The sequence below is a fragment of the Eleutherodactylus coqui genome, chromosome 1 (assembly GCF_035609145.1).
Source record: "Eleutherodactylus coqui strain aEleCoq1 chromosome 1, aEleCoq1.hap1, whole genome shotgun sequence".
Lineage (NCBI taxonomy): Eukaryota > Metazoa > Chordata > Amphibia > Anura > Eleutherodactylidae > Eleutherodactylus > Eleutherodactylus coqui.
This window is the reverse complement of record NC_089837.1, coordinates 420,901,554-420,925,777: the sequence shown is the minus strand read 5'-3', so window position 1 is coordinate 420,925,777 and position 24,224 is coordinate 420,901,554.

Here is a 24,224-nt window from a genome sequence, read left to right as displayed (position 1 = left end):
GGAGGTTTGGAAACCCCACATATAACAAAATATTACCAGGTGGCCCAGTTAGCCTTTGTACATTCCACTATAAATGTCCTCTTTGGCTTTCCATAGAGGCCATGGAAATTCACCCCCTCACAGTAGATTCAATATTGTGGATCCCCCCGACTCATAGGCCTACCATATCTAATCAAATTATAAAACATTCTCTTAGAGTTTGGGACTCCATAAAAAACTCAGGGAACCTCATCTCCCCTCACCTACCCCTCTTGCCACTCTTACGCAATCTGTTATTTCTGCCGGGCCATAACTTCCCTCTAGCTTTTCAAAGTTGGACAAATAAAGGTATTACCAAGGTACATCACTTATTCTCACAGGAAGTTGTCACTACGTTTTCCATCCTACAGAAAAATAAAGACGTACCAGCCTCAAAAATATTCAGTTATCTACAGTTAAAGTATTGGTCGCCCTCCCTATTGAAAAATACAAAACCTCTATACACCCTTACCCCCTTTGAATCCTTCTGCCTTAAACACTGGCAGGCAAAAGGTCTTATCTCTCAAATATACTTGAACCTTGTCCATACCAAGTTCCGCACACAATTATATGTAACTAGATGGGAGTGGGACTTGAGGGATGTCCTAAGTGAGGAGGAGTGGTCTCAGATTTGGAGATCCACCAACCACGGTGTCCGTAACATAATAATGTTGGAAACATCATATAAAATCCTTCTACGTTGGTATTTGGCCCCACTCGAATAGCACATGGGCTCCCTGGCTATTCTAAAGAATGTTTCCGAGGTTGTTCTTCCCCTGCACTATAGTCAAAATGACTTTGGATCAGGACATACTCCCTAATTTATTCAGTAACGTATAACAACCTGTGCAAAAATCCATGGGAGGCTTTGTTGAACAAAAAGATCGAGGATATACCCCCAAATTCCAGAAAACTGGAATTAAACTTCTTAGCTGAAAAACAAACTATTGCTCATTCCTGGCGTAAAGCTTCTCTGGACTTTTCCGAAGTTAAATGCCAAATGAATTGGTATCTCATAAACGAAAAACTAACCTCGATAACAGAAGATAAGAATGATAAATTTCATAGTATATGGACTCCATGGATAAATTATGCCTTTCCTACAGCAGGGTTGAGCCTAATAACCGAATTCTAGTTTCCTGGTATCTTTGCCCCTTGGGGCAGCAGCCCTGGGAGAGAGGGAATTTCCTCCACCACCACCAGCCACCTTTATACCCTCCCCTGTACCCTTCCTTTCCTTCATGAAATGTGATTTGGTTCTGGCCAAGCCATTGTTCATTATTGTACAATTGTTCTTTCCGTAAATAGCAATGAAATATGATAACATTCGATTGCTATTATCGTGTTATATATTTTTCACTCAGAAGATACAAGGCTCGTAGCTACATTATTGTGTTATGACTAAATCTGTTCATACTGCTATTCCCTTGTATGTATGATTGAAAATTCAATAAAAACTATAATATATAAAAAAGGTGTAGCATCTTATCAAGGTGCACAACGCCTTGAAATTAGCAAATCGTTGCAAAGTCTTAGTGCTGACGAATGCATAACTTGCAAGAGCAAAGACAGGTGAATGCTTACAGCCCCCCCCCCCCCACACACACACACACACCACCCCCAGCATCAAGCACCTGCTGCTTTCTTGAGCTTCAGACTAAGCTATGTTAACTACTTGAATAACAAGTGTAACAGAGAATACTTTCACAATAGCATATTTCTAGGACGTGCAATAACCTCTATTGGGAGAGTCCAATTGCTGGAACACCCACCAAGCACTAGAGCAAAGTAGTCACAATGTTTTTTTTTAATCCTGCGTGATGCCACTATGTCATTGACATGGCTGTGCTGACTGATATGTGGGAAAATCTGACTTATAAATGTCCTCCTCAGGGAAAATGTAGTTAAATAATGTGCAACAAAATAAAACGTGGTCTCCAGTGTATTCACAGAGGAAAATGAAATGTTAGATGAGATGTAGAGTGATAAAGTAAACTCTCCACTAAATGTCACCAATATAACCCAGGAAGAAGTGCAGGGCTGCCTTAAAAAGATTAAAATAAACAAATCACTGAATCGCGAAGGCATACACCCCCAGGTTTTAAGGGAATTAAGTAATGTGGTAGACACTGTTTCTTATATTTAAGGACTGTACAGTGACGGGTGTGTTTCACTGGATTGGCACATAGTCTAATGTGATACCAATTTTTAAAAATGGATCAAAAAGTGAACCTGGAAACTACAGGCCAGTAATAATTAGTTTTATTGTGAGTAAAATGTTCAAGGGGTTTCTAAGAGATGCTGGAGTTGTAGTTGTTTATTCGTTCAGTCGCTTCCGACTCTTCATGACTTCGTGGACCAGCCCCAGCAAGAGCTTCCTGTGGCTGTCGCCACCCCCAACTCCACCCAGGTCCACTCCATCACCTGAAGGATATCATCTATCCATTATGCCCTTGGTCAGCCCCTCTTCTGGAGTACCTGTTGGAAAATTGCTGTAGAACTGCATATCAGTATGGGTTTATGAGGGATCACTCCTATCAAACCAATCTAATCAGCTTCTGTGAGGAAGAAAGCTCTAGACTGGACTGAGGAGAGTCATTGAATCTTGTGTATCTGGACTTTTGATACTGTGTCACATAAAAGGTTGATATATAAAATGATAATGTTTGATCTGGGTGAGAATGTGTGTAAGTGAGTAACTAACTGGCTCAATGATAGGAAGCAGAAGGTCGTTACTAATGGTACATACTGTGATTGGGTCACTATTACTAGTAGAGTACCATAGGGGTCAGTATTGGGCTCTATTCTTTTTAATATATTATTACCCTGTTTGAAAGATTGCACAGTAATATGGCAATATTTGCAGCTGATACAAAACTATGTAAAATAATTAACACAAGAGGGCAGAATGTGGCTGCAAGTGGATCTGGATAAGTTGGGGCTTGAGCAGAAAAGTGGCAAATGAGGTTTAACACTGATATATCTAAGATTATGCACATTGGCAGGCAAAATATCTGTCATCGTTACACACTACTTGGGAAACCATTGGGCAAAACTGACAGTGAAAAGGACTTAGGGATTTTAGTTAAAGGGGTTGTCTTGCGAAAGCAAGTGGGGTTCAGCACTTCTGTATGGCCATATTAATGCACTTTGTAATATACATCGTGCATTAAATATGAGCCATACAGAAGTTATTCACTTACCTTCCCTGCGCTGGCGTCCCCGTCTCCATGGCTCCGTCTAACTTCAGCATCTAATCGCCCGATTAGATGCGCTTGCGCAGAAGGGTCTTCTGCCTTCGGGTCTGTCCGACAGCAGCGTCGTACTGGCTCCGCCCCCTTCAACGCGTCATCGCGTAGCTCCGCCCCGTCACGTGCACCGATTCCAGCCTCCTGAAAACTCAGGGGCCCGAAAATCTACAGAACACGGTAAGATTGCTTTATGTAAATCTACCGATATGATCTGGGTTCTGACTGCTTTTCTGCCTGTTTCTGATCCAGAGTGATAAATCAATGAAAGGCAGGTAATATAGTTCTTTCTTACTCGGAAAAAAGACCACCGTTTTAACCTGCTTAAGGGGTATTTTGTATGCTGTGGCTGCTATGTCTGAGACGGTTAAAAATTGTGTATGCAAGACCAAGAGACAAATTCTGTGAGGGTTAATGTGTCAGAAGGGCGGACTCGGCTGTTTAAGTCTGAGGGAGCACGCCAGAGAGAGAGAGACACTTGCTCCTAGGTAACTAGTGTGAGGTTAGGAAGATTTATGATACGCATATTTACCTTTATGATTGAGCGTGTTTATGTTCTCATATGTGAAAAGGTATATACGCAGGAATATAGCCGTGGTGTGACGGCTGATGTCTCCAGAATATTGTTGAGGTTTTGGTCATTGAAAATAATCATCAGCCTCTGTGTATAGCTAAATGTCCTGTCTAGATCGTGTACAAGGAGTGCTCTTGGGGATTACTAGTAGACGGTGGGCTGTTATAAAGGTAGATGAGATATATACCTTGAGCCGTTGTGGGTATTCTCCAGTAATCCCGTCTGTTTGGTATTATAGAAAGAATGTGCAGTGTTTATTATTGGGGGAGGGTTGCTGATAAGAGAATGGACTGAAAGCATTTGCCAATTAACCCTTTCTGTTCCCTTTGTCTTGTGTTTTGTAGAATTAATGTGCATTGTAATCTGAGTGGGAAAGAGAGGTTATATTGGAAGGATTTGAAGAAAGCAGATTTTACAAGAGGAACACTACTGTGTCCAGAAACTTTGGATAGGATAGAATAAGCAGGTAGAATAGAATGAGGGATCAGTGCAGGATGTTTTGGAATATGCAAAACATGTAGAAATGTTATACAAAGAGAAGGACCAGGGAAAGTTGCAGAAAGAAATGTCAGGTCATGGACAGATAAGCAGAAATGAATATGGATAGATAAGATAGACTGTAGAAAGTTTTCAGAAGATGAGCAGGAAGCCTAGCAGAAAGAAAGGCGTTTTTAGCTAGTTTTTTTGGTATAACGTAGTTAAGAGAGTCAAGAGGAGAACGCATGTAGTGGGGTATGTGTATTGCTAATGAACAATGTAATGCCTTTGTGTTGACTACAGCCCCTCCCTGTAATGGCGGCCGCGCTTGCAATGTTTACAACTCCACATAGTGTGACTCTGCAGCACTTCCCCCCCATGTGCTCACTTTCAGGGTGTGTGATGTTACTTCCGGTCCCTCCCCATCCGGGACAGGACCTGGCCCCGCCCCTTCCTCCTCCAGCGGCCATTTTGCCTCACCTGGGAGATTTGTAGCTCCGCCCCTTTCTGCCTCTGGTGGCCATTTTGCTGCACTTGGGAGGCCTATATTCCCCAATGCCACTGTATCCAGTGTTAACATCATGATTGTCTGAAGTAAGGTTTTGTTTGACCAGACTTTGTTACGCTCCAAGATGTGGCCACTTTGGATGTGTGATAAGTTCAGGGAAACAAACCTTTGTGAAGATGCAGCTTGGGACATAGTAGATGACTAAGCTGGTTTATAGTGCATGGAAGATTGGAGTTGAGGCATGGGAGACAGAGGCCGGGAATACATGACAGTGGATGCTCTCTCATGTTCCCAGGGGCTCTGTTTTCCACTGCCCGCTTCTCCAATGGATGCTCAGACAGATGATGTTATGGAAGGCTCTTACAGATGGAATAATTTCCCTATAGTCACCCAGCAAACTTTTTCACGCAATTTGGTGAAGTAATTTTACTTTTTATGTGAAGAAAGAGGGACTGAATTGCCCAGAGTAGGATGTTAATTCATCCGTATTCTTTAGTTTTTCCTTAAGTCTTTTGTGTCAGTCTACACTGAAGCTATAATTATATTCCACAGGAGAGTAAAAGCTAAACGCTGGCCATTCCCTGAAATACTATTACACTGGGTGACGTAAAATTTGAATTGTGTGGCGCCCCCTTGTGTTAAAAAAATGCTAACTGCAACCTGAAAAAAAAAAATCTAAAGGATATTTTCGCTCAGACTTCACTGCATATAATGTCACCTTGACCTACAAAGTGCTTGTTTTTGTGCCTCTTGGTTTACTAGTTTGAACGCAATTACTCTTTTTCCATTGAGTATTCCGGTTCAAAAGGGGGGAGGCATAGATGATCTAGGTGTTGTAGATCAGCTGTTGGGTTTAAAAAAAAAAAAAAAAAAGTAAATAAATAAATGGAATAAGATAACAAGATTCCGAGCCATGTGAAATAGAACATCAACATGATTATTTAGTACTAATACAGAAAGAAACTGCAGGTATGCAAACAGTTACCAGAACCCCTGTTGATAATGCATATGTTGAGCTTTTTGCAGATGGTACCAGGGTGAGGACTGATGACTCCACATTGGATATGCAGTGGTCACACAACAAGATGTCCTAGAAGCAGAAGCTCTGCCTCCACATGTCACAGTACAAGAAGCGGAATTGAAGGCCCTCACTGAGGCGAGTAGAGTGGCGAGAGGTAAGACGGCAACCCTTTACACTGACTCCTGGTATGTATTTGGCATAGCTCATGATTACGGCCCAATATGGAAGGCCAGACAGTTTTTACCTTAGCAGGACAACCAATTGAGAATGGTGCAGCGGTACAGAGTCACATGAAGGCCTTACTTCTACCTGACAAAGTTGAGAGTTCGCACCGATTCCTACACTGGAGAGGCGAGAGACGACACCCTCGCTGACAGCATAGCAAAGGCAGCGGCCCTCAAGCCGTGGAAGAAAGAAGAAAAGATACTGACGGCATGAGTCAGTGGTAAAAAACTTTGGACATTGATAAAAAATTGGACTTTGATATGCAAAAGACTTTTACAGTTACAAGCCAGCAAGGAAGGAAAGGATAAATGGACTAATATGGGAGCAGCAGAAACAGGACAGCGTGTGGTGAATGGTCAACAGCACTTGCCCACCACAGTTCCTGTATCCCATGATGGCCCAGCTGATGGACGGAAAGACCCACCTAGTAAACCAGCAATGACGACGACGCTTGAAAGACGATGGGCGACTTCTGGGTTCTCTGTAGCTGCTGCATCATTTGTCCAGTTTAGCATGATCTATGCCATAGGTGAGTCAGGGCAGAAGTAAATTTGCCACATCACACTTGCCGGGACCACTTTACTTATTTCAGGGATTGCAAATTGACTACGTTCAGCTCCCACTTGTTGGGAAGTATGAATACGTGCTTGTTGTTGTTGATGTCTTTGCAGGTTGGAGGCTGACCCTGTTACCAAGGCAAACAAGTAGGTAACCGCAAAGAAGCTCATGAACAAGGTAAACTGTGAATATGGGGTACCAGAAGTGATTCAGAGTCAGACAGAGGTATAAACTTCGCAGGTGAATGTAACATGTCATGCCTGCTCTGGGTGTATCCCAGGCCTTTTACATATACTGTACCATCTTTAGAGTAGTGGAAAGGTGGAGAGACGTAGTGGCACGCTAAAAGTAAGATACTTAAAAATGACGCCACTTTGGAAAGACTGTCATCCAATAGCCTTATACAGTGTTAGATATGAACCCAGGGGGGATTATACATTATCTCCCTACGAGATTGTTTGGGCTAGCCCCAAGGCTAGGTTGTTACTATCCTCAGTAGTTACAATTACAATCTGATGTGTTGACCAAGTATGTGATTTCCGTTGTTAAAGAACTAACCAAAGCCTATGCACAGGTGTTCTCTTCCAGACTCAGAGGTAGACACTGGGACACATATCTTGCAGCCTGGGGATTGGGTGTGCGTCAAGAAGTTCCCCAGGAAGCACTCTCTTGAGCCCCGATTTGATGGCCCCAACCAGGTGCTTCTGACTACTGCCACAGCTGTGAAACTAGCCGAAAGACTTACATGGATCCATGCTTCATACTGTAAGAAAGCTTCAGATCCGGGAGACCAGTCTTAGTTGTGCCAAAGACATTACTCTGGTTAGGGCTAGTGAGAGAGGAGGGTGGCAACTGGAATCCTTAGTCGGAAGAATATGAGGGTATGGTTACCTTCTAGTATAACTCGTTCAATGCTCAAGTAGCCGCATATTCCTTTGACTATTGTACTGTGGTCCCGTGTCTAGGCGCAAGATCCCACCGCATGCCAGATTTAGCTCAGTCCAGCTGGTTATATGATTTATATACCCGGGGAATACAATATGTTTGCGCCACTAATAACGTCTGGGGAGAAGACTGCCGTTATTGGGGATTAGTGGGATGTAACACAGGAATAGACTGGTCCTATAAACCGTGAAGTGCCTTAAATAAGAAAGATAAGAGCGGGAAATCCCTAATTAGTCGTATAACCCTCCTTGAGAATAATAAGGACAGCAGGTATTGGAAGGCTGAACTTAGTATGTTGCTTGGTTTTAATGCGGTTTTTACATTAACCATGGGAGATCCAAGCCCGGGGGATGGAGGGACTTATAGTCTGGGGACATACCGGTACGGGAGGACAGATCCCTTAGGGAAGTTTAAAATAAGGGATATGGTAGATGCACCCGAATGGAAGCCTTCACTTAGTCCCGTGCCCATAATTAACCCCCTCCGCCGTGAGATAAAGACCTTGACGAACATGATGATCATAGCCGACCCTACCTTTGAGGACACCTTGACAGTAGCGACTGGCTACTCTGACCAGAATCTCTGGTTGGAGTTGATGAGGTACAATGCTAACAGGAGCAACAAGTCTAACTGTTGCGTGTGCGGTAGTGCCCGACTACACTCAGGGATGGTCCCCCTAAATCTCCCTGTAGATGCTGAAGAGTGGTTTATTAGTCTCTTCACGAACATTTCCAATAATTACACTGTCCGTGAGAAGTGGAAGAAGCGATACTCTATAACTACTTAAGTGTTTTGCACCGGAGAGAGTATTACTGACTACCCTGGAAACTACACCTGCCGGGCAAATAGGCAGGGTGGAGGGAGATTTTTGGGGAACTCACCAACGGGTATTGCTCCTCCTACGGTACGATAGGAGGGGAATGGACACAGAATCAGGTCCAGTCCTTAGGAGACGTTTACTGGCTTTGTGGAGACATGAGGTAGAGGACCCACCTGGAGGGTAATTGGACAGGGGAGTGTGCCTTAGTAAAGACCTTATGCTCCTCCACATCCTGTCAGACAGCATTGAGGATAATGAGGTTACCCCCAATAGTTAATTTATCTCGATCCATCTCAGTCTGTGTTTTGTGGTTATCCTGTCATGTTGGTCTATCCTTGTTTTCCGCATAGGTACGGCGGTTCCTTCCAGTCTTGTCACTAGGTAGGTCAGGGTCAGGATGAGGCGACCTGGACGTGTTCACCATTAGGACTATCTCTAGGAGGGACATTGGTGTGGGTGAAGATTAGGGAGTCCCACACCGTGCGTACCTGTGCACGCTACTAGTATTGTAATATTATACTAGAGCGAGAAGAGAGACCCCTGGTGGTAGTTTTGATCTACACGTGTACATTGACGTCATAGGATAGCCAAGGGGAGTACCTGACGAGTTTAAAAAAAATTAGAGACCAAGTTAAAACTAGATTCGAGTCCATTTTCCTGGTCATTATGGTAAATAAACATTGACTGGATTAATTATGTTTATTATAATTAGCAGTGGTTTATAAATTATACTAAAGATGCCTTATAGGGACTAGTCGACCAATAGGACCTACCTCGACTATGACTTTTCAAAATAGAATGGCCTTAGATATGACTTTAGCTAAAAAGGGGAGTGTCTGTAAGATGATAGGGGAGACTTGTTGTACCTACATCCCAGACGACACGTGACCTGCAGGTAAAGACGCAGTTGCCATTAAGAAGCTGACCGTGCTAACTAAAAAGAGCTAACTTTTGGGACCAGTACTCGCCATGGATGAGCGGGTGGTAAAGGATAATGGCACAGACGGGCGTCACTGTTGTATGTGAACTGATGGTTACCTTCTCTGTTCTAGTCTGCTGTGTTATCCCCTGTGTCAGAGAGACCTGCAAAACTGATGCTGGAAAAGCCGCTCCCACCATGAGTTTGCTGGATGCATCCCCAGAAGGAGTGGACAAGTCCTACACCCCCTTGAAGACTCTAAAATGAACCTTCAACGCGCTCCAGTTATAGGCTCATGCGCAGAGAACTGTGAAAATCAGATAGAGAGTTAGAGGATAGACATTTTAAGGGGGGACTGTGATAGACATGATGATTAGTCAGTATAAAATGTCTATCGATTTGTATAAACCAAATGTATTATGCTATTCTAATGACTCTTAGCTCTGTGGAGTTTAAAGGACACACACAATCTAATCATGGTATTTGCTAGACAATGGGATGGTGAAGGATGTCTGATGTAATCTTAGCTAAGTACATAGAAATTGCACAAGAAGCCTCTAAGAGTTAAGGGCCATAGTGTTATGTGTATATCTGTGTTCAACACTGAGTGTTTACCTAGCCCCCTTCCACTGCCATCCTGAACCTAGTTAAACAATGATTCATCACTACACGGAGGTGACTTCAGCTAGGACAGAGTCCATGCCACATCAGCACTTGGAGAGGGTGGGCAGAGAGGTGGGAGATTCTATATGATCCGACAAATGAGAATCCTATATGTTACTGATGTAACCTGTTGCACGCCCATTGTATGTCTTTACAATAAAAAGGCCCTGTCTGGCTGTTTCTGGGCAGAGAGCCATTTTGGATATGAGACTGATCGCTTGTGTCTAATCTGCTCGACGATGTGTGCACACTATACAATTCGGAAGCTACAAAATACCCCAAAACCTGCATGAGAAAACTATAATCCAGATCACATTAATATGGCCATACAGAAGTGCTGAACCCCACTTGCTTTCGCGAGACAACCCCTTTAACTGTAAGCTTAACTACAGCAACTAGTGTCACGCAGCTCCTGCCAAGGCAAACGATGCCCAACACTCGTCCCTGCATGTACTCGCTCACATGCTTTTGCACAAGAGCAGGTATCGGTGCTTCACAGTAGGGCGGCTGGAGGAGATTTCTCTCCTCACGAGACATTTGACCTTATATAGCAGACCAGTGGTATAAAAGAATACCAGATTGTTCTATGTCTTGTCTATAATGTTTAAAATAGATGTAATTTACAATATATTAAATATATTTTCTACAGACATTTTATAGTTTGTTATATTATCACAATTTGTAATGTAGCCTTAACATAATGCACCATTCTGATGACCTCGGGACATGTGCTTCAGTCACATTGATGTGTAAAGTTTTGCAGCTTTCATTGTGTTATGTTCCCTCTGTTCTGTGCATTCATTCTCCTTCCTACTAATGCATAAGGCCCAATGTCCACTTGCATGCACGGATTCCGTTGCTTAATCCCGCAGAGGAATTCAGCCGTGCCCGCAGACATGGAGAGAAAAATGCATTTTTTTATCTGGCCAGCGGCAGCGCGGGTCTCCTCCATGCCAGCCGGATCTTCTTTCTTCAGCATGGTGGATGCATCCAGATGCCCCGGCGACGTGTCCAACACATGCGCAGTGCAATTTTTATTTTTTTTTAAATCACCTGCTTTCCCTCTATCTGCAGCACATCCACAGTGACAGCTGTGTCTGTGCCGCGGATCGGACCGCTTCCATTGACTTTAAAGGAAGCCGTCCCGTGGCTTTTGTCCACTTGGCACTGCTTTTTGTGATCCCTGCTAAATCAAAGTTGGATATTTGCAGTAGGAAGGATATGCAGCTTCCTTTAACAACCTCCGTATATTTAGTTGGATGTATGAACTTAGCCATCTCAAGATGCATCAGACTGTGTGGGTTTTATCCCGACCCCCTCTGCATATTAAAATACATGCAACCACCTATAGAAATATAAAAGCATTCTTTATCCCAATAGAAAGTTAAAATAGCAGTTCTATTGAGGCCTTATCAGTCTTTGTTTCTGAGCCTCTGCTATGTGCTTCAGCTCTTGAGGTAAGGAATAAACAAGTAAAGTTCAGTAGGTACAAAATAAACCTTCATGAACCCAGAGATAGCCGGTAATTGAGGACATTGTTGCAAGTCCTTACTACCTGAGAGATGGGGATAAACCAGAGCACTTAGTATTGCAGTTACCACTACATACTTATTTTCAATTCATCTTTGCAAATGTTAATTAAAATACAGACGATCTGTTCATTGTGTGATACATTAATAGGCCAGTGCATCAACAAACAGCAAGCTAAGCAGCATTAACAATACATATTGGCTGGTAATTAGTACCAGAATTAAACTGCTTTTGGGTTAACTACTTCTTGTCACATTTTAGTTTTACATTCTGAAGTCCAATGCTCCATGCAGTAAGTGCATAAATCTGCAGCCTCAGCTTTCATGTCACATTCTGCTGTATAGCTACCTGCATTAAAGGAGTTAACCTGAAGCTGCTACAGTCACAGGGAACTGAAATGATCACTTTTACATAAATAACAACACAGTGCTGAAAGTCACAGCTGAGTTTAGTGCTGGGACCCAAGTGCAGAAACATTTCCATTCTGCATTTAGGCCATTGCCATGGAAACCTGTGACATTCTAATGACATCATATTTCTCCAAATTTCACATATGGAGAGGAAAATGCTCGGGGGACATGATCTGTGTCTTTGCAGTTTTCCTCTGTATGTACAAACTAAGAATCCACAGCACTTTCACTTACAATACAGGATTACTGAAGAATCTTTATTTTCCATTTGTAGTGGACTGAAACACCTATTTCTGGCCCCTCCATAATTGTCATACATGTCATGTCTTTTATGTGGATGCACTGTGCAGTGTCTTGTCTGCTGTTATGTGTATTGCACAACTGCAGCATGCAAGAGGTTAATGCCTGAAAGTGGCTGGGATATGTCTGGAAAAGTATAAATATCTGTCTAGTCATGTGATGTCTGTACCGATAAATGTGAGTGATTGGGGTGTGGTTGAGAAGTTTCAGAGTCTTTCATCGTCTTCTTCTAATGCTGGGAGGGTATACAGTTTCCCGGTAGACAGCCAGATGAGGAACAAACTCCAAGATACTGGAAGTATCTGGTAATACCACTTCTTTATTGTTCACACAAAAGACTCCTTTGGCAAGATAAGCAGTAAGCTCTGCTCTGAATAAGAGCACATCTGCTCGAAACATGCAAGTATTCATGCTTCACTTGTTAGCAGAGTCTTTTATTGCATGAACAATGAAGAATTGTTTAGAAGAGATACTTCTGGTGCTGTATGTTTGTATTTTTTCCTAGGCTGGGTTAACATGGGGTGTAATTGCCGCAGAATTTCCGTGCGGACTTTTTACACTCAAGACTAAGCAGCAAAGTGGATGAGATTTGCAAAAATCCTAAACAGATATGATCGCTGACGTGTGTAAGCATTTTTGGGATTATATAAGCGCTTATATCCTGTCTGGTGCTTTGTTACTCGCTATTTTTACAATCGTAGTATATTGGGAGTAGTGGCATTGTTCTATCTGTGTATAATAATATAAGGTAAACTAATATATTCTGTCATGTCAAATAATATGCTCAAAGACAATTGGAAAGCTGCTTTCACTATAATCACACGTAAAGTGATTTGTCTGAACGGAACCTACAACATGTGTGAATGAGTTCTATGTGCAATGCATTCTTTGTTTAAATCCAGTGTTGTAATGATGATATTACCAAATTACTGTAAACATATGAGTTGCACTATGATATCACTTACTTTAACCCCTTAATGACATGGCCTATTTTGGCGTTGAGGACCTAGCGATTTTTGGTATTTTTCCATCTCCATTTTTCAAAAGCCATAACTTTTTTATTTTTTCGTTGACGCGGCCGTATAAGGGCTTGTTTTTTGCGTGGCAAGCTGTAGTTTTTATCGGTGTCATTTTTGGGTACATAGAGTATATTGTAAAACTTTTATTATTTCTTTTATGATAGCAGGGAGAGAAAACGACTCAAATGCGCCATAGATTTATTTTTTTTTACAGCGTTAGGCCGCCTGCAGACGAGCGGGTCGGATCCGGCAGCGAGAATTCTCGCCGCGCGATCCGACCCGAGCGCCTGCAGGGACGAGCGCGTACTCACCCGCGCCTGGCGGCCCTGGCTCTTTCATGTGCCGGCTGCCGCGCAGCCGGCGCATGCGCAGACCGGAGCCGGCGGCCAGGTGAGTGCGTGCCCCGCAGAAAATTAGGACATGCCGCGGTTTGTTTGCCGCGCGAGATTTCGCGCGGCCAAACCGCGGCCGTCTGCATAGGAGTGCGTATTTTAATGCACTCCTATGCAAACTTTCAGCGGCGGAAATCCTGCGGGAAATCCCGCGGCGGGATTTCCGCTCGTGTGCAGGCGGCCTTAATCATGCAGCATAAATGACACACTAAATTTTTTCTGCGGGTCGGTACAGTTACAACAATACCAAAATTCTTATTTTTTTTTAGGTTTTTACACTTTTATTGCAATAAAACCCCTTTTTTTTGGAAATCTTTTTTTTCCCCTATAACTGCACTCAAAGTCCTGTAACTTTTTTATTTTTCTATGTATGGAGCTCTATGAGGGCATATTTTTTGCGAGATGAGCTATAGTTTTTATTTGTACCATTTTGGGGAATGTACAGCTTTTTTGATCACTTTTATTGCATTTTTTGGGAGGCAAAATGCTGAAAATTAGCATTTTGCCTCTGTTTTTTAGCATTTTTTTTACTCTTTTTGCCGTACAAAATAAAAAGCATGTTCAACTTTTTGTACATGTCGTTACGGACGCGTCAATACCAAATATGTTGGGTTTTAATTTTTTCTTTACCTTTTTTTATGCTAATATTTAAAAAAAGCACAAAAAAGGGTTTTTTTTACATTTATTTTACATTTTTCTTTTTTTACATTTGATTTCCGCTCATGCGCAAGAAAAAGCACTTTTCCATAGCATGCTATGGAGGGTATTTGTTGCTGAACCCGGAGGTGGACGCCTGCTCCAGATTCCACAATGCAAATCTGGTCATGTGCAGCCTGCCTAAAATAGGTTTAATTGATTAATATTTCCTAAATTTGTCGATCTCTTTACATTAATAAAATTATCAGCTTCACTAGTTATTAGAGATGAGTGAGCACCCAAATGCTCGGGTCCGCGTTATTCAAGTAAAGCTTTTCTGAAAATTCGAGAGCTCTACTTGAGTAACGAACCCCATTGACTACAATGGGAGACTTGAGCATTTTTGTATGTGGAACGCCGGGTCCCGAGCCTTTTTTTTCTCTCTCTCTCTCCCTCTCTCTCCCTCTCTCTCTCTCTCTCTCCCCCCCTCTCTCTCTCTCCCTCGCTCCCTCTCTCCCTCTCCCAAAAAATTTGCCATTGGTGCGAGCTGCGTCGCGCCGGGGAGGGGCCAAAATAGGCACGTCACAGCAGGGAGGAGCGAAAAACTGGGACGGGGTCGAACACGGCGTGATGCTCGTTCGAGTAACGAGCACCATTGAGTACGCTAAAACTCAAACGAGCATCAAGCTCACCAGAGTACGTTCGCTCAACTCTACTAGTTATCCATTTTAGAAAACACTTTGACTGGCTAGAAAGGTTGAGGTGGGCAAGTGGCTGCCTGCTGTGGCGAAACTACAGGGCACTCTTACTGCATGGAAAGCCAAACACAAAATTAGTTGACATATATTGTTTAACCCTTTCCCGGCATGGGCCATATGTACTTCATCCTTGCAGCAAGGCACTTCAGTAGCCAAGGATGTCTGGGATACATCTTTGCTTCAAGCAGCTAAAGCTGTATTGCAGATAGAGCTTTGATTTTGGTCTTGTTTTAACGCCAAAAATCTTGGAGTCGAAAGCACTGTCTGCAATACAGCCTGATATATAGCAGTAAAAAGTGGGAGCTGCATATACATGTAGCTCTCACTGCATTCCTCACTTGACTATTTATGAATTCCAGATTGTCTTGCAAATATAACTTTCACTGTCTCACTTTGCAATAAGACCAAAATCAATGCTCCGTCTCCAATAAATCTGCAAGAAAGTGAATGTGAGTTTTAGGCATAAGTGTATGTATTAATGCACTTTATATAGCTGTCTGCACATTGTCTGCTTTCAGGAAATATATAGGTTTTAAGTTGCAATTTTCAAATTGAGTAATTCCTGTGTTTTATAGGTCATTAATGTTTTACAAATTGCCAGTTTACGGGTATGATCCCACATGATGGATTTGCTGCAGATTTTCTGTATTGGAAATGCTGTAGATTTCACACCTTCAATTAAAAGGGTGAAATCCTTAGTAAATCCATGCCAAAATCTGGTTCCGATTTGCCGCTGTGGATTTGTTGCTGATTTTTTCACTGCAGAAAATCCACAACAAGTACTTCATGTGTGAATAAACCAGATTTTTTTGCTGTCCAGTTCTAGTGACTTTATAAAGATTATGTGCATGTAGGCCTACATGGTATATATGAACTCTGCACAAGTTGAACTCTGCACTCTGAATATTTATTTGTAGGAGGTATTGTGCATCTAAGGCCTCATGTCCACGGGCAAAATAGGATTTAGAATCCACAGCGGATCACCCGCATGCGGATCCGCATCCCATAGGGATGCATTGACCACCCATGGGTAGATAAATACCCGCGGATGGTTAATAAAAGGGAATTTTAAAAAAATGGAGCATGAAAAAATCCGGACCATGCTCCATTTTTGTTCGGGTCTCCCACGGGGACGGCTCCCGCAGGCTTCTATTGAAGCCTATGGAAGCCGTCCGGATCCGCGCGAGACCAAAATCAGAATATACTCACCTGCTCCAGATCTTCCCTTCTTCACTGCTTCATCTTCTCTCCGTCACGGCCGGATCTTTTTTCTTCGGGCCGGCGCATGCGCGCGGCACGCAACCGACGTGCTGTGCACATCCGCCGGGCCGAAGAAAGAAGATCCATCCGTGACGGAGAGAAGATGAAGCCGCGACGAAGGGAAGATCCAGAGCGTGCGAGAGGTGAGTTAATTCTTATTTTCAGCGCTCATGTCCGCGGGGCAGGAGGGACCTGCTACGGATTCTACATGGAGAATCCGTAGTGGGCCTGATTTTCCCCGTGGACATGAGGCCTAACGTTCTGCTTGCATCATAATTTTAGCCACTAATACACGTTGTTGCAAAATTGCATGAAGGCGTTTGTGTATATAAAGTGCTGAGGGACATTTTTATTATGGGTCTACTTTTAGAAAATATATGGATATGGGGGTTTAGCATGATTTTTTCCCCTGTAATTTAGGATTTATCTGTACATGTCAAAAGTGTAAAAAATTGTCCTGGCTACTAAAAGTACAAAAAGTCTTAAAAGCCCTGGCAATGAAAGAGTTCAGTTGGGCATTCCTCTGCACTTCTCCAGTACCCTTAAAGTAACAAGTTTTGGCCCTTGACTTTTGATCTTAGCAGTGGCCGCTAATCTTAAATACTTACGAAAGGCACTCATTTCAGACTCTGCATGCAATTTATGGCCTAGATTTGAAACTCCAGAATACAGGTTTTATCTGTAGCTGTGGCTTTTAACGGATTTGTTTTGCAAAAACCTGCTCTCGTAATGCTGAGATTTTTTCGTACTTTGTATAATTCATAATTCACTGAAGAACCTAAATATATTATGTAATGAACATGTTTCATGATTTGATCATGAATAAAAGAGTATAAACATCACACATAATTTCCGTACTGTTTGTGTTACCCCATCCCTCACCTCCTGTATTCACTCCACCCCATCTGTCTCCAAACAATTGTATACAACATGTAATTGTCGTACTGTTTGTGTTTCCCTCGTGCTTTTTAAGCGCTGCCGAATAAGTTAAAGCTATACAAATAAAGAGTATTATTATTAGTAGAATTCAGTTTAGAAACATAGAACAATTCCTCTGGTCTAGAACAAGTCTTTTTAATGCAGTTTCTAGGAAAGGGATATTTAAGAATAACAAGCAAATCACATGGTAAGAGAGGAATTCTTTATAAGGTCGTGAAGGCTACAGTATGTATACCTTCAACATAATACCTCCTATTGTTCTGTGTTGACAGCTTCTACCATATGTAGATTTATGTGTACATGGTTAAGGAATGCGAACAAAAGCCCTATGTTGTCTGATGTTGCAGTCATACTGCCACCTGCTACTATTTCTTGGTAACCTACCAAATGGATGTAAGCAAGAAGTAGAAGGTAAGGCATATAACTACAAGATCAGACCACACCGTGATCTCACATAACAGATGCATCAATCCGTGATGTAGTAATACAGACAAAACAAACTGATATCTCTGCCCAATGATACTAAAAGTAGTGATGTCACAGCAAAGTAGTAATGACCAAGAGAAGCAACAGTGCGGAAATAATATCATAGTGATATCAGATTGCAGAGATTAGTGTATGTTCTGTATATATTGCTGTCACAGTACAGTAATAATGGTGTATCACAGTACAGAAGTTGTCACAACACAGTAATAACCAGACCATTGTAGTCTTTTGGCATGCGTAATATAACCAGGAAAAGGATATAGCACGTAATGATGTCAGACTGTGGGAATAATGTGCAGAGAGATGTCACAGGAAGGATAACAAACATACTGATGTCACAGGACAGCAATATTTAAAGAGGTTGCCCAGCTCTGAAGATTGATGACATATCTTCAGGATAGGTCAACTGCTGATCGGTGAGGGACCACCACTCGGTGGTGTCAGATACACACAGCTCAATACACACTGCAATAGCCTGGCATGATACTGTAGGCACAGTTTCCATGCACTTCAATGGGGGCTGTGCCTGCAGTACCATGCTAGGCTACTGTAATATATGGTGCTGAGTGCTTCTGCTTTGTAAACCTGATCACTGAGGGTTCTAGGTGGCACCTATCTGGTATTGATGACTGTCCTGAGCTGGAAATGCCTTTTAATGCATTGAATTCACAGCACCAAATGGGTGACACCTAAATCTCTTATATCATAGCTATAACACTAGTATTTTCCTATATGGCAAGGTGATTGTAGGGTGTCCATCTAAAGCTAGTTCCACATGATGGACAACTAGCTAACGATTGCTCATTTGGCTGACAGCTATGCCTCATGAACCCCGCATACATGAGTTGTCAGTGGAGAGAGGGGGTAAGCCTGTGCCAAATTCCACTGGAGGTAACTTATCAACTTATTAGAAAAAAAAAAGATCAGGCATGCTGAAATCCATCTACTGTCGGGAGAAATCAGTGGGTTTGATCAACATCATTGTGTATAGTCAGCTTAAACCTTTACAATTTATAAGGTAAACAAGATTACTTTAACAAGATTTGAGAAGGTGGAAGATTCTTTCACACCTCTCTTGAGAATTTATTTTCTTGTAGGTCTGATTTGTACATGCTTGGACCCATGTATATACACTTTAAGAACAAAAAAATATCTTTTTCTGGTACATTATGGAATTCAGAGCTGCAATAATTATCAGCAGCCCCCACACGATGTGGGGCCTTTTCTTAGGCCTCCAAAACACTTGGTGTGTCCTCATATTGGACACCACACAGACACCCGTCCCATGCATTAAGCACAGAGCCTCATATAGTCTATTCTGCGAAAGCTCATCCTAGGCTTAAAGGGGTTGTCCCGCGAAACAAAGTTGGGGTATACACTTCTGTATGGCCATATTAATGCACTTTGTAATGTACATTGTGCATTAATTATGAGCCATACAGAAGTTATTCACTTACCTGTTCTGTTGCTAGCGTCCTCGTCTCCATGGTGCCGTCTAATTTTCAGCGTCTAATCGCCCGATTAGACGCGCTTGCGCAGTCTGGTCTTCTCCCTTCTGAATGGGGCCGCTCGTGCCAGAGAGCTGCTCCTCGTAGCTCCGCCCTGTCACGTGTGCCGATTCCAGCCAATCAGGAGGCTGAAATCGGCAATGGACCGCACAGAAGACCTGCGGTCCACCGAGGGTGAAGATCCTGGCGGCCATCTTCGCAAGGTAAGTAAGAAGTCACCGGAGCACGGGGATTCGGGTAAGTACTATCCGTTTTTTTTTTAAACCCCTGCATTGGGTTTGTCTCGCGCCAAACGGGGGGGCTATTGAAAAAAAAAACAACCCGTTTCGGCGCGGGACAACCCCTTTAAGGCTGATTTAGACACAACGATAATCGCTCAAAAGAAGTCGCTCAGCCAATCACAATTATAGCTACCAGCAGGTGGGGTTTTTAAATCTCTGCCTGCTGATAGCTGGGATCTACAGAGCCGGGGACAGCCAGGAGAAGATGCGGCTGAGCCCGGCAGCCGAAGGGAGGTGAGTATGTATTTTTTGGGGTTTTCTTTTAACACTTTTCTTTGTTTTTCAGGGAAGGACTTATATTTAAAACCCTCTCCTGAAAAACATTTCAGGGGTGCCGGCAGCAGGATCCCAGCAGGGATTTATAATTCCTCTACTGCATCTGTCACAGATGTGGCAGGTGTAGCAGGGAATTATTTTTCCTTGCGGGGATGCAGGAAACATCTACCATACGAGGCAGATGTGTTCTGCATACCCACAGAAGATGGCAGCGGCGGAGAGGTAATTTTTTTTTTTGTACACTAAAATGTTTCTTTTTTAGGGAAGGGCGTATATGTAAAGCCCTTCCCTGAAAAAGAATGCAGGGGTGCCGGCAGACCATTGTTTTCAATGTAGCCGCCGGCAGCAGCCGCGGCTCCATTGAAAACAATGCATGCATTCCCAATGGTGCACGCATGTCCTATCTTTGCAGGCACGCACCGGCAAAGTACGGACATGAGCACACACCACAGGGAATGCAATGTTGTAAATACAAGCGTGTTTTTGTGCGTGCATATGCATGCACAAAAACACACTCGTGTGAACCCACCCTAAGGGTGCATTCAGACGACCGTTTATCAGCTGGGTTTTCACGCCCAGCCGATATACGGCATCTCTCTCTGCAGGGGGAGGAGGCTGAAAGAGTCGGGAGCAGTGCTCTGAGCTCCCGCCCCCTCTCTGCCTCCTCTCCGCCCCTGCCCCACCTCCTCTCATTGCAAATAGTGCAGAGGGGCGGAGAGGAGGCAGAGAGGGGGTGGGAGCTCAGAGCACTGCTCCCGGCTCTTCTAGCCTCCTCCCCCTGCAGAGAGAGATGCCGTATATCGGCTGGGCGTGAAAACCCAGACGATATACGGTCGTCTGAATGCGCCCTAAGGGAGCTAATCCCATTTCTTTTCACTCACTTTCTTAATGAAGTCATGCATAGTATTTGTGGTTGAAACAAGAGTGATGTTTAAGGATTTAACTCCCTGGATAACTTCATATAAAGTTTTAATTCTGTAGTTTGATGGGGAATCCTAGAGTCTTGGAAATGAATTTATAAAATGTTCCAGATTTTTTTTTCTTTTTTTTTCTCATTTCTCCTTTAATTTTAATATTTAGTCTGATGAATCTAATTAGTGCTTCTTTTGTATTGACAAACTTTTAGCTATCCAAAAAGTCTCAAACTACAAATTTGTAATTAAGTGACCTGATCTATGAAAAGCATCAAGTATGTAAATTATTAATTATTTGCAGGCTTGCATAAATGTTAATATCCAAAAGTGACTTTACTTGTATTTTATACCTTACACCACAGATGGAAAATGCCTGATGCACCGTGATGTTTACACGTTCTGACAAGTTTGTAAAATGTACAGAAAATGCAAACGTATTCTGGATCAAGCTCTCTCCTTCTGTCCTAGTTTGATAAACCTCTATTTTTCCTTGAGACAAAGCTTCTTAAATGAATACTGTATTAAGCCTAGTGCAGAGCCTGAGGAGCGGTGTATAACTTCTCTGTATAGTTTTTAAATCCCTGTGTCATGCACCACCCCTCAGGCCCAGCAGTAAGCTTAGCACAGCGTTATCAGCATTTCCAGGGGTGTCCATTTAAACTAAGTATACAAACCTATTTATCATATTTTAATAAAAATATGGGCAGACGGAATGCTTCTTTCTAGTCACTGAATGTATTCTCTTCTGATATAAGTGTTGCAAGACTAATGTTATTTAAGCAGCTCATTTTCACCAAGTGTGAAAAAGTAAGAGTCTAATTGCCATTTAACCCACTATGAATACCCAATACTATTAGCTCCAGCATCTATCGTTTTGTAGTAAGGAATGGATTTTGTTAAGGAGAAATCAGTGTTTGTCTTAGGAATTGTTCACTTAGGAATTAATGACCATAATCTGGGGGTTTGGAGTAAACAACCTAATGGAATGGAAAATTGTTTCCTTTACTTGGAGAAATTGATGTCTACTTTTAAATCAGATTTCTTTAGCTTCTTTTTCACTTCTAAGAACTCCTGCTCATGTGCGGATATTTGCTGCATAATCTGCGGTTGGCGTCTGCACCACAAATCCACAGCAAATACTATCCATTACTTCCTATGGAGATCCACTGCTTCCTCCACACGAGTGGAGGAATCGTTTGCGATTTCCACTTGAGAAGGAAAATTCGCAGCTTGCTCCATTTTTGTGCAGATTCTGCACAGACAGCTTCCACTGAAGTCAATGGAAGCCGTCCAATCCACGGCCCTTCCACAATGAACATTGTGGACAGGTCGCGGATTCCGTGTCATCACCTAGTGGTGGCGCGGGGGGAGAACATTTTGGAATGTGCATGTGTGACGGCAATCCACCAGGTCCATCCACAGTACAGATTCACCGGCGACAGAGCAGGTACGCGCAGACCCCGCTGCTGGCAGAGCCGGATTCCGGCTCTGCAATGTTACAGGGGCCTAAAACTGATAAATCGATCTGCTTTAATAAATGTAATATATTCCTTTAGTGTTTGTCTTATTCCAAACTTTTTATTTACATTTTGAAGTTTACAGTGAAAGAAGCAAAGAAAAAATATAGCACATTATAAATACGTTATAACAAAACAATGCGTATGCTAGGAAGGCAAAGATACTATAAATGGAGTTCCAAATGATAAAATCACTCAGACTTTGTGTAAATGCCTTTAGAAAAGATCATTTTGCAAAATAATGGTCTGGCCAGAGCAAAACTACTAAAGGAAGTAAAGGAAAGAAGATGGGGATGAAGAAGGAGACTGAGAGGGGGAAAGGAGAGTCTACTCCCATGTCCAAAAAAGGAGTGCAAGGCTATATAACAGCATCTCAGATGATTAATCATAAAGAAGTTAAGGGTCTATTATTTTGGGAAGAGAGGGCATAGTCTAATTATGGGGTCGAGTTTTGGAAATCCATCAGGTCTGTCAGCTATCATTGAGCAGTGTTTTGTTTTGTAGCTAGGAAGAAAAAATATAATAATTTCCTAGAATTTGGAGAAATATTCTCAATATGCTTATTCAATAAAGCTTGGGTTTTTACATATATTACAGTTAGTTACTGAATAGATTAGAGAATATATTTTGATCCAGAGTCTCTTAACTCGGATACAGGACCACTAAATGTGAAGCATGTAGCCTGGGAATGAAGATCCGCAAAAACAGTTTGGGGAGTATCCTGGTACAGTGTGAGCTTTAAGAATGGGGACTAAATACCAACATAATAAAACTTTGAATGATATTTCCAACATTAGTATATCACAGGCGCTTCTATTGGTTGATTCCCAAATTTGAGACCAACCTTCATCAGAAAGGGTGTTACCCATATCTTTCACCAAACATTAAACATATATTAATTGTGCAAGTGGTATAATGAGTGGATGAGTCCAGAGTATATTTGCGAGATAAGGCCTTTCGTGTGTGGGCACTTTAGGTCTCCATGAATAAAGTTTATTTTTTAGAAACAGAGAAAATTGACTGCAGAAGCGGCCATATGGTCTATCTATTATTTCCTTTTTATTTATTTCTTAGGATAGAGCTTATGATTATCCCGGACATGCTTGAATTCATTTATTGTTCTTTTTCCAACCACGTCTGCTGGAAGTTGTTCCAAGCATTTACTATTTTTTCATAAAAAAAAAATATTTCCTGACATTGCTTCTGATTTTTACCCAAATTGTGCTTGTTCTAGTGTTTAGTTTCCTAATCGTAACACTGCCCACCTGAACCTAATTTATACTGCTGGCATATTTAAAAGTATCGATCATGTCCCCCTTTTTCTTATTTTCTCCAGGAAAATTAAGTTAAGTCTTTCCTGACAAATTTTGCTCTTGAGACCTTACCCCATTTTTGTAGCCATTTTTTTGACTTGTTTCCAGAACCGAACATGGCATTCTAGATGTGGTCTCACCAGAGGTCTATACAGTAGGATCACAACCTCTCTCTTTTTAGGGCTCAGTCACACGGGCGCTGATCCGCCCGTGTTTCAGGACGGGAAAAAGGCCGCACTGTGGGTGCAGATGAATCTCCGCACCTGCCGGAAAAAGAACATATAGCTGGCAATGGAGCTGGTCATGCGGAGATTTGTCCGCACGCAGTGCAGTCGTTTTCCCGTCCTGAAACAAGAGCGGATCAGCGCCCATGTGACTGAGCCCTACTGGTAATACCTCTAGCTATGCAGCCAAGCATCCTACTTGCTTTCTTTACTGCGAACTCATTTTGAGCCTGCCAGAAATCAGGACCCCTAAATTCTTCTTTTCTGAAGTACTGAATAACACAGAATACTGAAATATGATACATACTCTGAGGATTTCTTCTCCCCAAGTGCATTATTTTACATTTGGAAACATTGAACTGCAGTTTTCATCATTTTTACCATTTATCCAATAAGACTAAATCTTTCACATGAGTTTCTGTTATTTTGTGGTAATACAATGGTGCATTTTGCTGATTGTAAGATCATTTTTGTCATCTTTTGTG